Source organism: Pseudopipra pipra, chromosome 7 (assembly GCF_036250125.1).
Source record: "Pseudopipra pipra isolate bDixPip1 chromosome 7, bDixPip1.hap1, whole genome shotgun sequence".
NCBI lineage: Eukaryota > Metazoa > Chordata > Aves > Passeriformes > Pipridae > Pseudopipra > Pseudopipra pipra.
This window is the reverse complement of record NC_087555.1, coordinates 11,533,955-11,551,247: the sequence shown is the minus strand read 5'-3', so window position 1 is coordinate 11,551,247 and position 17,293 is coordinate 11,533,955.

The following is a 17,293-nucleotide window of genomic DNA, read 5'->3' as shown; positions in this document are numbered from 1 at the left end:
AGCACTGTGTATTGTACTTTCATTGGCCATATTTTTCCAATATCCTTTTGAGTAATGAAAACTCTGATCTAATACCAATCAAGTGACAAAACTGTCTAGTTCAATGGAATTGAATACCTGTTACTTACAGGAATATCTCTATTGTTGATTTTCACTGTGATTGGCTGAAGAATGTTGAATTTTTCGTGCCAGTATGAACTGCTAATTGTGCTTTCTATGGCTTACAATGCAGCAAACCTCCAGCTCTGAATATGTTTGAAACGTTCCTGCAAGTCAGTCCAGTTGTATCCTAGAATAAATTTGAAAAGGGAGCTGAGAGCTTCTCATTGTTGAGCTGTATCCCAAAGAATAAAGGTGTTAGATCGTACAGAGAAGGAGAATAGCATGGGAAGTTTAAAATGCCATTGTAGAAAACCAAGACTTGAATTTATTTGAATTGCTGTGATCTGGTTACTGTTTTGCAAGAGAAAATTAGTGGGTTTGGAGACAAAATAGTTAGAAACCACTTAGTTTTTCACAGGAGAGTAGACTGAAAATTTTGTGTTTAGTTTCAAACGTGGATGAATAAGAAAGTCCTTGGCAGCCTGAAAAGAAATAATAACTAGCATAGATTGAGAAGGTAGAGTAGAAGAATCCAGTTAGTGTTAAGTGATGCTTTTAAAATGTATAAGAGCAAATTCCTAATTAATTCATGGAATTCTGTTACAAGATACTGAACAACTTGAGTCTGAATAATTTGAGGCTGTTTTGTGGCCATAAGAATTATTGCTCCATTGCAATGGGGAGGGATACAAATATGTATATTATATATAAACATATTTTTCTTATTTGAAAGTTCACATTTTTCTTTAGTTATATAATCTGATCTGACACAATCCCATTCCTTCATAATTATGTACATATGTGCATAAATATACACTTATATTTGTTAATATATTTGTGTGTGTTTGTAGTGCCTATATATTTTTATGTATATGTGTATATTTATATGCTTATTTCTGGCTTGTTTAGCATAGCAAAGGAAAAATGAAGAGAGAATGTGGTAGCTTTCTATATGAAGAAACTCAAAGTGGAATAATTACCAAAGAGGAAAAGTTGATTAAACTGAAAAAAACTGTTGGTAAAGAGTAAAAAGACATGATAGGGACACAAGTAAGTTCTGTCAGGAATTTTCCAGAAGGTAACAAGCTCTCATTAGAGTTAGGCTGTAGAATGATTTTGTTAGAGTAGCGGGAGTAAGAAAACCCTACTAGTTTTGATTCAGAACTTGATAAATGATAAATTTGAGTAGATAAGATTGAATCAGCTGCAGATTGGACCTGTAACCTAGAAGGCCCTCCCCCCAGTCCCATATCCCAAAATGAATAACTTCAAGTGCTTCAATATGATGTGGATGTAGTATTAAATTCAAATTATATATGGTATCACTCTCATATGTGTTGATACCACATATTTAAATGAATATTTTTCTTTACATTTTATTGTTCAACACGTTTGTTTTGCTAGTATGAGAGAACTGCTAGAACCACTCTGAAAAACTGCTGTGCAAGTTGCCATAGCAATTAAATCAGAGTTCCATGGTGTTCCTTTCTTGTGTCTTAATTCTGTTTATGATTTTTAAAACAACAAACCGATATTTCACATTGTATTCATATTTTTCTGGCTTGTTAGAGATTAGATCCAGATATTTTTGAATTCTTATGTTCCTTGCCCTAAATGTGCTTAAATATATCAACTGTTTTAATTTACCCATACTTTGGATTCTTTCTGTCTGCATATATTGTTTATGTACATCATGAACAGCACAGGGCAGGGCCAATGATTTCAAAAGATCTCTGAGACCTTGGGATGTTCTTGTGCTTTAAATATTGTCCCTCAGTGTGGCTCCATTTGGCAACATTTCTAAGCTGTATTTTGTGCTGGTTTAAAGGTAAACCAGCAGGGGAAAATGAACTCAACCCAAAAGAGAGATTATAAGTCAGAATAACAATTTAATAAAATAATACAATAAGTATGATTATACAGACAAACAATTGGTTTTAACTCACAAAACCCAAATGTATAACCCAGCACCCTGGGGCATGAACAGAGTGGTGTTCTTTGGGCCCCCTGAGTCTAAAGTAAAGGGAGAGGGGGAAAACCTGTTGGTGAGAGTGCTGTTGCAGTCTGGTCAAAAGTGGTGATTGCAGTCCAGTCGAGAGCGGTGGTCTGCAGTCTGGTTGAGAGCGGTGATCTGCAGTCTTCCTCTGGATCCCATGAGTGGTTAAAAAAGTCCCAAGACTCCAAGATTATATATTCTCCAGTTCAGGCAGGAATGCTCAGTACTTCCCTCAGAGCGTGAGGACAAAAACACCCTTCTATCTCGAAGGCCTCTTAACGCCTAGTTTGTAGCCTGATGAGTCAGGCTGCTCTGGGCAGAGGGTGTTAATAGTCTATTGACAACAGTTTTTGGGAAATGGCATGGAAGGCTATAGAATACACAGTTTTGGGTTACACCCATCCAGTGATGAACTGGGCCCAGCTGTTCTAACTAGGACATATTTCTAATTAAAAATAATAATTGACAGGTCTTTCTTTCCCCTGCCTTGCTGTTGATCCTAGCAATTATAAACTCAGGAAGAATTTACTAACAAGGCTCTGCTTAGATCTTCACTTACTGTAGCTTCTCCCAGAGGCCACAAATGAGCACACAATAAAAGATAACTTCTCTCCTGGAGTGTTTTCAAATCATCCAAGACAGACTGAGGGAAGGAGAAGAGAGAGTGATAAGCGCCACGTGACAGAGGGTTTGCTGAAACCCCCCGGCCTGTATTTGGTGTTTCTGCTGTAGTGACCAAGGTGGAGAAAGGCTTTCTTAGACAGTTCAAGCTGCCTTCTATCCTGTGTCATCGCACCCTTGTTCATGGAGATATGGAGCCTGTGTTCATGAGGAGAGAGTTATTGTGGTGTGAAGGGGACACAAGCTACAACTAAGCATGGCCTGGGGAGACTGAAGGCAGAGTTATTGGGAATTCAGACTTTTTGTTCCATGGAAAAATCCACAAGAACTTCAGAAAGCTGCAGGAAGTTATGCTGATTGGAAGAAAAACATACAAATTCTAAAGCTTCCCACAGCAAGTAAAGTCTAGAAAATTAACTTTCTTGAAAGTCCTGAAAATATAATTTGTTTTTCTCTTATTACTGAACTGGAGCAGACAGTTGCCCTCAACCCCTGAGAGACATCCTGTGAAACCTCCTTACATAAACAGCTCCTCATAGCAAAACTGAATATGAAGACCCCATTCTTGCCAGAGGAGCTGGCAGGAGAGTTGCCAGTTTTACAGCAGAACTTCGTTGAACATGCAGTTATGTTTGAGGGAAATTGTTTTTATGAATCAGTATTCTCCAATGAAAATCCATTCAATGAGAAAATTTCCAGCTATAATTAATTCCCAGTTGTAATTAGAACTTTTCCTGAAGACTATCTAAGAAGTCTCTGTCATGGTTAAGAACTGAAAGAAAGCCTTTCTGGGGTCCTTGCCTTATTGACAAGACTGATCCCAAACTGCAGGAGATGAGTAAATAGCTGCTTCCTTTTGTATTAGTAAGGTGATTGGTGATGAACTTTGCTAGAAAACCCATGTTTAATAGAAAGCCTTCTCAATCTTACAAGGTAGGAAAGTGGTAAGAAAACAATATTAGTTTTTTTCAGTAATTTACTTTATATTAGGTTCCATTCACCAGTCACCTATGATGGCTCCTCAAAAGCTTCTTATTTTTTTATTCCGTAGGTTTTTGGTTGAAAGATTATTTCCCTATAGATAGCAGAGCTCTAATCTTGTTTTCTAATAAGCTACTATGTGTTAGTCATAGGTTGATGTTTTTCTTCTGGAAAATAGAAAGTACTTCATGTTTTGAATTTTGATTCAGAAATATTTCTTCCCATTGAAACGAGAGCCTGTCTGATGAAGCAGCTTGTCAGCTGATATCAGCCTAGTTATTCCAATGTGTCTGTGGACACTTTTTTGGCTCTGGAAAAATGGCTGCACTTTGCTGTGTTCCCAGGCCAGTCAGAAATAATATTTTTTCAATTATTTTTCTGTTATGAATCTCAGGAGCTTGACCTGAGTGGCTGTGTAGTTTCTGGCACAAATACTTTTGGGTGTGGGCCTTTGCTGATCAGTCGTGTTAACAGGGCAATAGACTAGGAAGCTGTTGTCCTAACCAATGTTTGTTTCCTGGGTGATGCCCTTAGGAGGAAGGGTGACTTGTCCAAACCTCAAATCCTAAGAAAGAGAGAGTATCATGCCCTTGCCCTGCCTGGGAGAACAGATGGGGAAAGGCACAAGGTTATTGCCTTTGGAGGGCCTTCTTGCAAGGCCTTCAGCTCCAGCTGGGATTCTTGGAGACTAAGCTATAGAAGTAAAAGTCTGTTGGTGAGATGTGGTGGACCTTTCTAAGATTAAAAATTACTGATCTTGAATGGAAATCCTTCATATTCTCCTATTTCTAAACTTGGGTATTGTTGGGGATTTTTTGGCGTTAATATGAATTTTGCCTGTAAGAGTTACCTGTTTTCTAGAGTTACCTGTTATCTGTTTTCTAGAGGATTGCAGTACAGATATCGAGTGTTGTAAATATCAAAGTGATATAAAAATAAGTAGGCAAGGAACAATTTCAAGAGAACCATATGTACATTTCTTCAGCAAGAGTCACATGCATAGAATTGTTCTTATGTTCTTATGGATGGCATTTAGGAGAGAAATGAGCTCCAGCTGGAAGCATGTGACTAGTCATCTCAACAAGTCACATCTTACAATATTTGCCTTACAGGTACACACTTCTCTTTTAGCATTAAGAGTGATGGTGATCAGCACAAAAAAAGAGGTAATTCAGCTACTGAAATTTTTGAAGAATAAAAGCTGCTCTTTTCTGTCAAAATAAGGCAATTTGCCCATGGCGTTGCCAGAGAGAAATTCCTTTCTGAAATGTGGAAAGTGGCAGTCACTAGCTCCAAAACAGTGATTGCATCATGTGGCCTCTGCTTTTGCCATGCATCTCTGAAACTCCTACTCCTGACTTTTTCAGAGAAGGGATTAAGAGCTACCCCTAGCTTGACCTAGGCATAGCTGCTGTTGCAGTCCCTGCTGTGACAGGTCTTCAGCCAGGATGTGGAATGGAGAAACTGGTCTGTAAATGTGGAATACCCTGTTAGCAGAAGTCAGAACATTTAGTTACAAGATGTCCTCCAAAATAACTTTGTCTTTTAATGATATATCTCTACCAAACAGAGAAAAAGTTCTTTGCATAAAGTTTGGGTTTGGGAGGATCTCAGAGAGCTGAAGAGCCCAGATACCTGAGCACTGTCTATTGCACTTGTAGAACATACTGCATGTGTATATGTTTATACATACACTTAACATGTGTCTATATATGCACATACATACAAACCAGATATAAAACATCTGTGTGTACTCCTGCATCTTCCCAATCTGTTTTCCCAGGTTTTTCTGGGAAGGAATAGGAACTGGGTAGGATTCTGAGACTGATGGCTTGGAGGAGCCATCTCTTGGCTCCAACCCATTTTGTAAACGTTTGTATTGTTGCTGTGCCAAATGTAAAACATGTGTTAAGCAAGTGACAATCTATGCATTTACAGTAAGGGTGTTCTTATGCATAAACTCTGCTTCCTGCTTAATTTTGAAGCAAAAGACAATGTATCTGTAGTCATCCAGTATCATTTTCTTCATCCAAATGAGATGTACTCGTCTCTTTATACAAACTGTCAAAGTGCAGCTGATACTGTAATACAAAGCTGATGGAGCATTTTATAGTGATTGAAGACCTTGTCTCATGGTCTCAGAACAAACAGTTCAATGTCATGCCAAATGATTGTGTTGTTTGCTCCAAGAAATGTCCCAAATGTAATGATCTTCTGTTCTGTAATAATCTTATGTACTTTCTTTTGAATTACTAAGAAGTATCCAGAGCTAAGCTTACATTATTTTATTTGTTTTCAAATTATATAGTTTATAGAGGGAATTGGATATAATATGCTACTCTTCCCCTCTTCTCTGCACTGTACAGAAAACACCAATATTCAGTGTCTTGGAAGTGACCATGAACACTGAACTGCTTCCAAATAACTCTCTCATGGATAGGACAGAGACAAAAAAATCCAACAAAAAAAGCCTATTGCTACATACACAAAAGTTTGAAAACAATTTTCATTTTGCAAAGAAATATTATGACTTCATAGCATGAGGGCAGCAGCCTCAACCTGTTGCACATCACCCACAATGGCAGTGTATCTTTGCAGGAATTTCTCAGTAATGGTGTGACAACAGAATGGGAGATTTGGTATTTTTGAGGGATTTGCCTTTACTCGTATTAGACTGCAATGCCCTTCTGTGTATGAAGGTGAAGATGTGCTTTAGGAGAAAGCCTTCTTGAGTTGTTTTGTGATCTCAGGCCTGATCCAAAGGTTGAAGAAGTAACACTTTTCTGCAAGATGCTTTGGCTCACACACTTTAGTATCTTGGAAGGGTTAGAAACCTGATGCAAATTCTCAATTTGGGACATCTAGTTTTAATGGCATCTTAAAATCTCCTTTGGTCCTTCTTTTGTGCTACTGTAACTAAGTTGTGCTTTTTAGTGCCCATTTTGTATTTATAGCATAATTTTTCCAAATGGAAGCTTAGCATCAAGCCAGAGTTGCATTCTTCCATGCACAATAACCATAATTATTAAGCATTTTAAGGCTCTTTTGATGTTACTGAACAGTTCAGTAACATGAAGGTAGAAACACTTGTTGCAAGCTAAATATTTTCTGGGATTTGTATTTGGTATTAGAATAATTAAGTAGAATTAAATTACTGCAAAACAGAAACTTCTGTTCTTTAAAATCTATATCAACCATACCATATTAATTACAAGGAAAGAAATCTGACTGTTTACTGGAAGAGAAGCTTTGTCTTTGAGGGTTTTTTTTAACCTTTTTTGGGGGGGGAGGATGTGGAAAACCTCAGCCCATAACACTGTAGTGCTGCAAATAGCTGGAGCTCAAAATTGAGTGGTGTGACCATTATGCACTTAAGTCTTCCATGGGACTACTCAGATGTAGAAAATTAAATAGATCATTTCTGTTTGCAGACTAGAGCCTATTCTTTTGGACATCTGATTCCCTGGTTCATGATTGTGTTCCATCTGTGTTAAACTAGACAAGCCATTTAAGCACAGATGTTTTACTGATTCTACAGTGGGTGTCATTTCAGATTAATTTAGTTTTTGCAAACTTCAACGTGACTACTCTTAGCATTGCTTTAGTTTGATGTCCCTTTCCATATCTTGCTTTGCTGGCTAGAGGTCGTTGCCACCAGCCTTCCCAGCCCAGTGTTTAAGGCCACCCTTGCCATGGAAGCTGCTGAAGGCAGCATATTCAAATATATCACCACAAAGTCTTATTCAGAGAGATCTATACTTGAAACAAAGTTAAGCCACCTAACTTTGTAACAGGGGCACTTTGATAGCAGTTCTGCTGGTATAGTGGAGAGGGAAATAAGAGAGTTAAGAAGGAATAGAGGAGCAAAGCACTTTTAACTCCTTCACTTGGCACAGGCTTGTATACACACTAAATACAGCAGAATAAGGCCAGCTGATGTTAAATCACTTAGGAAAATTCCCTCACTCACACACGTTTGCTCTTATTGATCAAAAGTACTTTGGCAACAGACTCACCTCAAATTTTAAACATTTGTAAAAGAAAATGGTGAGGACATCAGCAAAGGACTTGACTTGAATCTAACAACGTTTTGGCTCTGAATGTTCCCAAGTGCAGCAGTGACATGGCAGATCTGACACTGTGGTGATTTAGTAGTGGAATCTATTAGTTTCCCTGCTCCACGATGACTTCAGTTTCATTCTTCATAACTATTTTCTCTCATTACCTGGGATATCTAAATAAGGAAATGAAAACTTGATACCTGGTTGCCAGTTTGTTCCTTTTGTGCTACCCCTGGATGCTGTGCTGTCTCGCAGGGTGTTTTCCCATGGCTGCCCCCAGCACGGAACGAGCTGGAGAATCAGTGGTGGGGTACAGACAGCAAGCTTTCAGCACCACGTGCCTCTGAAGTGCCTGATTGTTAGACTGAAACTGTCATTTCCATTGAATAGCTATTTAACTGTGATTAACAGCCACTGTTTGAGATATGTTGTTCAACTATATCCTATTGGACTTTTGTCGGACTATTTATACTGGATTAGCAAATCCATAGCAAAGCTGTCATGGCTGATTTAATAATTTTTCTCCCAGTGAAGCCTGTGCTGTTTTCAGTGAACAGAATCAGGTGTTTAATGATGTGGAATCAAGAAATGAATAATTTGTAAGGCAAGTGACCTTGGATTGCTGAAACACCACGGGCTGTGCAGTCCACTTATGCTGTTGAAATACTAGGGAGTTTTGTGGTGGTGGTGTACTGGTGATTGGTTCACATACTTGAAAGTCTTATTAGTATGCTTAAACTCCAGAACAGAGTGAGGAGAGAATAAAAATGATAAAAATCATGGTGTACTCACAGCTGGTATTGAGAAGGGACTGAAGCATTGTGGGCTGATCTGACAGTAGCTTCAGGAAGTGATGAAGTGCTCTGTTGTTCTACTGCTTGAACCTAAAGAAATCGCAATTTCTCTCATTCTATAGGAACAGAAGTAATCTTCCAGTGACCTGTTTTCTTTTCAGAAAGTTTTAGTTAAGCTTTTGAAAGCCCATATTAGCAAAATGGGTTTTATAATGGCAGTCCCAAAGTGCTCACCACCTGCTGACTGATGCTCAGCCCATCCCCGAGAAGTGATCAGACCCTTCCTGCCAACTCCCTGTAATTTATATACTGGGCCCAATGTTCTACAGTGTGGAATATCCCTTAGGCCCATTCCAGTCAGCCATGCTTCCTCCCAGCTTCTTGTGCAGCTCCTCACAGGCAGAGCATGGGGAACAGAAGTGTCCTTGATTTGGGTGAGCACTACCTAGCAACAACCAAAACATCAGTGTGTTATCAAAGTTATTCTCATATTGAATCCAAAACACAACACTGTGCCAGCTACTAAGAAGAAAATTAACTCTCTCCCAGACAAAACCAGAACACCTTTCCTAATGGCTTGCCTTTCTGGTGACTGTTTCCTTTTTAATTTGAAAACTTCAGTTTGTGACCTGCTTCTTTGCCATTCTTTCACGTTGCAAGTAGGAAAACTTCAGCAGGTCAGATCCTTGTACAGTCTGTGCTCTTGGACACAAGTGCTATAGTTGTAAATAGGTCTACTACTAAGTTGTGGGTCATAATCTATAGAAAGTACAAGATTTACCTGTTCTTCCACATGTATGAGTTATGTAAGGGTCAACAGTGATCAGGAGCTGAGGAACGTTTTCCTGCGGGTGAGTAAAACATCCAGCATCTAAGCAGAGCTTGGATGAAAGTGGCTTCAGAATTGTCAGAAATAAGTCCCTAAATAAATGTCCTTATAAGTCACTTTCATAGAGGTCTATTCATGATGTATTATAAATAATGCAAATTTAATGTCCATCTGGACACTAGGTTTTTGCCAACTGCTACCAGACCAGCTGCAAAATTCACTGGCTACAAGCTTTGCAGCTGCTACGTGCAGTCAGCGCCAAGGAGGAGCAGAGTGCTTGCACTGGTGTGCTGTGCTGGAAAACAGATTAACAAGGACTGAACATCAAACAGGGAAAGTAAGGGCTTATATATGGGCACACACCTTTCTTTAAGACAGCTGCTTGCAGAGAGAAGCCAGCTGAGATCTGATCACCTTTGTTTGCAGTGGCCCTCATGATTCCTGTTTCCTATTGTAGTGCATATTATGTGCACTTTATGTGGTATGTTGTAGTAATAAGAGCTAAAAAAATGCATGGAATCTCTATGTACCTATGGTTTTGATGTCTCCATTTGAATGCTTTTGTTTTTCAGTTTGTTTAGTCATCCTTGGCTTGTAGGTTGCTTATCTGCTTGAAATGGTAGACATCCTTCCTTAGGGACAGTTTCCTGTCAACATCTTCAGGCTGTTTTGGCCCCTATGATTTTGGGTCTACTTGGCGCTCTTAAATATTGGGGATACCCTCCATTTCCTTGAGCAACTGGTCGGTTTTGTTTGTAACTCAGGATTTTGTTGACATTCTTCCAACTGCTCAGTATTTTGGAATGCATGTCCCAGTGGACCTGAAGATGCTGATGAGCAGCCTAGGGCTAATGCTCTGTAAATTGAAATCCAGAGCTCATAGCAAAGGCGATTGAAACTCTGACGACAGGGGAAAATGCAAGGTCTAAATTGAAGATGGATCTAAGATTATTGCTAGTTTTTTTTCATTAAGAGGATGTTCTTTACCTTCAGGGAGAGTCCATGCCTTTTGACCATTGATATTAAATTGGCTAGTATATTTAGATTTCTCCAAACACAAAGCCCATGCTCTGGACTCTCACTTTATATATTAGCTTTATAAAGCAGTGTTCAGTTACAAAAGGAATATAACTTTCTAATAAACAGTTTAGCAAAGGTTTGTCCTTAAATTGAAGGCATCTGATATTCAGCCATGTTCTCCAGCTGCTTTAAGTTTCAGGGCAGGTTTTCAGCTGGCAAAAATCAATGTCAGCTTTTCTTACTGTATTGGATCTATGCAAGTTAACATGAGCTGAGAAGCCAGGCATTACTTTGTTGTCTTGGGGGGTGTGTGTCTGGGTGATTATGTGTTGCTCTGTTCATGTTATTCAGAAACACTAGCACTGCACTTGGGAGTTTTCAAGAGCTGGAGGACCAAGCATCTTGATTATTTATTCTGTCTTCTTCCAGACCACAGTACATGGTGTGGTGGGAATCAGTCTTCTCTGCTACAGAAAACAGCATCATAGTACCTTAGTGGGGAGGCTTGCATAAATGTGTATACTTAACTTTGAAATGCTAATTACACTCTTCAGCACTAAACTTTTCTAAAAGTCCTGGTTCTGGGAGGTTAGTATATTTTTTGGTGAGTTAGTCACAATTTTTCTTAATGTCAGTCACATTATATTTCATGAAAAGAGGGATTTTATGAGGAGAACTAGGCTAAGCTAGCATAAAGCTCTGGACATTTCAGGTTCTGTGTTCAGTGCTCAGTTGCAGTGCTCTGGGTTTTCATACACTGGTTATTGGGGCTACCCTGAGTCCTAGACTTCATGAATTACAGATCATTGCCTCATATTCACAAACTCATTACAGTACTCCAAGTTAATCTTGAAACTGAACAGATAAATACTAATGTTACTCCAAAGTTATGACCGTTCCTAATGAAGAGAAGGATAAAAAACCCAGGGGAGTTTAGCCCCCTAAGCATTTATGTGAGCCCAGTCAGCACAGCAGTGAAACCTGCCTTCCCCAACCACTAAATGAACATTTCTGGACTCATTCTTAGGATGTCCTATTCTGAAGAGACATATGCTGGAAGGATTAGCTCTATTTGAAGAGCTATGAGGCAGAGCTGAAAGCCAGTACAAAGGCTTACCAGGTATTGGAACATGTGCATGTGTGACACAGCCTTGCTAGTCCTGCTCTGGCCTTTTCTGATGTCCAAATTCACTCAAGGTTGCTTTTTGGGGCTGCCTATGTAAGGATGATCTGTTTCCTGGCTGGTGTCAGATTCACTAAAAAAAAATGCTGTGATGACAGATTCCATGTTCAGTCTGAAACAAAGAGCTATTAAAGATTACCTTCCTCATAGAGATTGTCAGCCTCTGCTTATCTTCTTCATACATGTGTTTCCTTTGGGAGCTTCTTTCCAAGTGTCTTTGGAATGGGACTGTTATTCCTTCGGGAAGAGGGCCCACACATACTGTGAAATATTGAGTTATCTAGTGCCATTTATCTTTTTCTAAAGGAAAGCATTACGAATAGTGATTTCAAGTTGCTTTTTTACAGATATTCTTGGAGACAAGAGAATTCTATCAGTTAGTGAATCAGCTCAAGCTACTAAAATCCATAACAAAATTGATAGTGATGTCCCAAGCATTTAAGTAGTTTCAGTGAAGGCACGTCTTTCATTAACTCACAATGAGCATTGCTGTAATGCTTATTTATGTGAGTAGAAAAAAGGAAGGTAGAAAAGTTTTCTTAGTGCAGAATAAATTAGACTCTTTTAGATGAACATAAGTCTCCTGCAATATGTATTATATTTACCTATCACTGTAACATTGGACTCTGGGAAGAATGTTACTTTATAATTAAGACCTTTTAAAATTTTAGTTCTATTACAATTACTTTGAGTCAAGTAGAAACACCATATAGAAAATCAACAGAATTCTTTCAAAACTGAACTCAAGCTGGAAATATTTATCCCCAGACCTAGGTGCTAGAGCTAACTGCCTTTAAAGATTCAGAACTTCATCTGCCCCCAGTTTTATGGCTTTCACGTTTGGCTGTCCAGTGTATATGGAGAATGAAACATGCTTTGGGCTGGTCATTCAAGGAGTTGAAGTCCAGTGACAAAGCCACTAAACCCTGGGATTTGTGCACACTGAGATTTTATAAAGCCTTTCCATGTTTACGATGGACTCAGTCGGCCTTCAGAACTGAAGTTCCCCAGACTCATTCAGCTTGGCCCTGTTTCTATTAAAATCCATTTTGTGAGAACAGGTGCTAATATCAGCTTGTTACTGGGTACAGCTAATGAGTCGGAGACACCCATTATGATGACGGAGTGAGTGTTGAAGTCCAGTCATGGTATTTGATGGCCAAAATGTGCCATTGTTGCCTCTAATATGTGCCCTAGAGGACTTTATTGCAGCTGTAAAAAGAGGACTTTTAAAATATGAAGCATATTTCTAAGAATTTACAATTAGTCAAAGATTGCTTTTGAAGGAAATACTGCAATATAAAGTAGCTAATTGAGCAATATAAGCCATAAACACCTCAGGGAAGCTCTTAAAGGGCACTTTTAAAACTGACTTGAGAAATCTGCTGGGCTTTTTCAAAGTGTTCCTGCCTCTAGCCACACTTCTTTGAAAAGCTGACAGGCAATGAGGGGATTGGAGACAGAACTTTGCTTCCATGAAAGGAAGTGGTAAATTCCCATTGACTCTCACTGCTGGTCCACTTTCATAAAACAAGGAGGTAGAAGAACTGGCAGACACTGGCAAAGTGGGGAATAGCTTTGGGGGCTGCAGGAGGCTTCCTTTTTATGACTTGGTGAAATGACTTTTACAAAGTTATTCTTAGTGAGCAGGGGAGAAGAAAGCGTGTATTTTTCACTGCTAATTTTTGGATCTAGGCCTGTGTGGCAATAGGAGCAGAGATGATCATGAGAATTATATATCAATTTGAGGAAACTTTGGCTTTAGTACAATCATTGTTGAAACTGGCTCTTCATCTCTGTAGAGCCAAGGCTTCATCTTTAGTTCATGCAGTGTTTGTACCATTTGTCAATTTGCCTAATCTCTGCCTGCATCACATGCAAAATGGAACAGTATGTATGTAGTTCCCAGGAAACAGTTGTGCTGCAACATTCTCAGCAATCAGTAGGTTGAAGATGTCACGTTGTTTGCACTGGGGAATTTTCCTCAAACTCCAAAAGGACCATTAATCAAATTAGTGAATTTTTATATTACCTCAAGATTACCTACTCTTTTCCTCAGTCTCTCTGTTCATCACAGTATGTTGCAAAAATAAATCAAAGTTTTTAAAGTATTTAAAAGTTGACTTCACACTTTCTAAAATACATTTGCTAAAATTTTGCACTATTTTAATTTTATGTTTTTATTACTTTGAAGTTTATTATTTTTATATGTTGTTCCTTAACTACTGTAGGCATTTAGAATATATTTCAAATTTATTTAAAACTACTTTTCAGTTCTTGAATTCTGTTAGCAGTGAAAGAATATTTTTGTACCAAATTTATTCAGTTTCCATGTAATATATGAAAAATAACAATTCTACATCAAGCAATTTTTATGATACTAAAATATGTTTGACTAAAAATTATCTTGAAAATACTGACCAACACTGCTCTTTTCATGGAAAATCCTGTTCACTGTAGCGTGCCAAGGTGCTTAGTTTGACACCTTTTTAGATGGGTGGTGTAGTTCCTCACAGGGATTTTAAGGTCATGGCTTTCCCTGGTGAAGCAATTGTTCTGTTGATGACTCTTATTGCTCTTCAGCTTGAGATTTGTAAATCATAGAACACCTAGTGTGTTTGAATTCTTCCAGTTTTGCTTAGTACAGGAATGCAAAGAATGGAAATCATTATTCACACTTTAATAGATGCTATGGACATATTCAGAACATAAATAGAAGTTATTGAAGCCCCTGTGATATTCTGACTCTGGTGCAGTGGTTAAATAATTCACCGTCAGATTAAAGAGCTGATTTGATGAACCTGAGGAACTATAGGGAATTGGCTGAGACATTACCAGTGTAATTTGACATGTATAGTAGGATTAATTATAAGTTCCAATCAAACTCTCTTTGGAGACAAGGCAAGTTTCAAATGATCCCAAAATAAGGCCTGAGATTTGGGCTGAGATTTCCAGTGCTACTTGAAGTATTTGCGAATTCAAATCCCACTGAGATGAACAGAAGCTGGGCATCGAACACTGCAGGTGGCTTGCAAATCAGTCTTGAATTTTAACAGTGATCTTTCAGTCCTACTGAAACTTATAATATGAAGTATAAACAGGGGCTCTGACCCAAGTCTGGCATCTTTGTTAAGACAAGCTATGCCAAAACACGTGTGCAGGATTGCAGGCACATCCACGTACTCTGCCTAATGGGTCAGCCTATTTGTCTTCCAGTGATGTACTGTCTTTATTACAAAGTTACTGCTTGGGCAAGGAGCTTTAATATATTAATAATCAGTGCCTTAGGCCAGGTATCAGCTGGCTTTTATTATGGCAGTCTGTGTGGTCCCACATTCGACTCCGTGGGTATAGAAGTAGAGAAACTCCTGTCACCTTCATTTATTTCTCCTATCAGATAGCTGAACAAACATCTTCCAGATCTGCGCTCCACTGCTTTTGCTAAGCAGTTCCCTTCTGCTTTATTTCAACAAAAAAAGAAAGAGATTTCTGGCCAGAAATGGTTAACTATTTGCATACAGACAATCCTGTTGTTAGCATCAAAGCAATTGGAATCATTCTGTCTTTATTTTCTTTTTTTTTTTTAAATCCCCACAAGCAACTTTGCACTGTGTGGTTTTAGTGCCTGTTAGCACTGGAGTGGATTACAAGAATTACATCAGTTATCACTACATATATAACGATGAATTTATATCCTGAATGAAGCAGACAATCTCTTCTCTTAAAATAATATTTTCTTGGGAAAAATATAAAACAAAATTAGAGGTAAAGTTTAGTTTTTAAATTAATGCAGAACAACAGAAACTGCTGACATTTTTGTCTGCATTGCTCAAGAACCAATTTTGTGATGTGGGGTAAACAGGGGATATTAAAACATTTAACATGATAACTTAGTAGTAGTTTAACGTGATAAAAGTTTAGTACTTGTAAAGTAAGAGCATTTTTAGCAAGACTATTTTCCCCTAATTATTTTTACTCATAGAGTTGCATGAGAATTTAATTTTTCCTTAAGAAGAGAGTCCAGTTCTCCAAGTAAACTAAATTAATCTCAAAAATGCATGTGGAAGGTGCCTAGTTACCAAGCTACCAAATTCCAGACTTCAAAATGACGACTTTAGTTTTCTAAACTGAGGGGGAGGAAAAAGAAATTAACATCCTGAGGAATGTTTTTATGTTTCCTGTAGTGTTAGGGGCTAGCTAGTGTAGCAGTTTCCTTTTCAATGAACATGGTAAGTTCTGGCTTAATTTAAGTTTCTTCTTTAATTGTCTATTTCTTCAAATGACTCCATGCATCCACTCCAGTTTTGCACGGCAGTGCCAGAAGGTGCCAGGGAACTCAGCACCAAATGTGTCCCTAAACTGTCCTGCTCACTCTGCTGTTCCATTCCCTTTTCAGACATATTGTATTTGGAGCATTTATTTGCCCTAACTCTTCAGGTTCTGCTTCAGATGCACACACAGAAGTGTTCTTTGGAGGACTGTGGTAAGGTTTGCACATCTATGCAGGTTTAAACACTCCTTGTTACAAATAACCTCAAAGTTCAGTGCTGCAGATGATACACAACTTGTAAGATAATCTAGGCTGTGTATTAAAAGGCATTTGTATCATGTCAGCATATTTCTAGATGATGATAATTTTTAGGTTATTTGAACATGTTTCATGGCTTGAAACTGTCATTTTACTTTGATTACCAGGAGGGAACATTGAAGTAACTGCTGTTGCCACACGTACAACTTCTTACTGATCTGGGCAGGTGTTTGGTCATGTGAACTGCACTTTGCTGTTTTCCTGCCCTAAAAATACAGTATTCCAATGCTGGCAATCTAGAGGTCTGCTCCTCCAAGTGCTCACTGTGAAGAAACTGCTCCAAAGAGATCAGTAAGCATTGGGATTGTGTGGGAGCACACAAAATAAAAACCTTTGTGTGCTTTATGAATAGCTCCCATGCTAATGTGGCCCAGGGCATAAGATCCTTGGTGATTTTGTTGTATTATCAGTTTGTTTGCATGTGAAACTCAAAGCAACCTTTGGTGGCTGTGAACACAGAAATAAAACCTTCATAGCATCATCTTAGTGAAGAATGATAGACATTAACAATTACTTTTAAAAATGTAATGATCTGCTTTGAGTGGTCAATAGGACCACTAAGGAAGAAATAGCATCAAGCTTGGGGCCCCTACCACTTGAATTATGATTCACATTCATACTAGTCTGCTTCAGTTTGGTTTCTTGCAGTGGGTGAATGAGAAACACTAAGGATTAATTTTCTACTGTAGATCCCTCAATTAGTGAAATAAGAGTCCATTTCCACCGAATACCCTCAATTTTTTTTTTTAAGAAGGGAATATTACAGTCCCTTTTCCCTTCTCTTCTTCACTCATCTCCCTAATTCATTAGTAATTTGTATTTATCCAATATTCATACATATTTAGGACCAAATTGCAGACTCCAGTGGAGATGGATGTAAACTAGTTTCATGAAGAATCAATAAACTCAGTCATACTGATTCATCATCCCCAGCACAAGATTCACTGATATGTCCACAGTGATTTAATTGTGAAATATATTATTAATCAATGACTAGTTTAATTTCTTTCTGATAAAGGTTTAATAATTGCATAGTGGCAACAGAGAAGAACTCCAGCAAAGATTATACTGTAGTAAGTGCTGACCACAATCGGGAAAAAAGGATAGTCCCTGCCCCA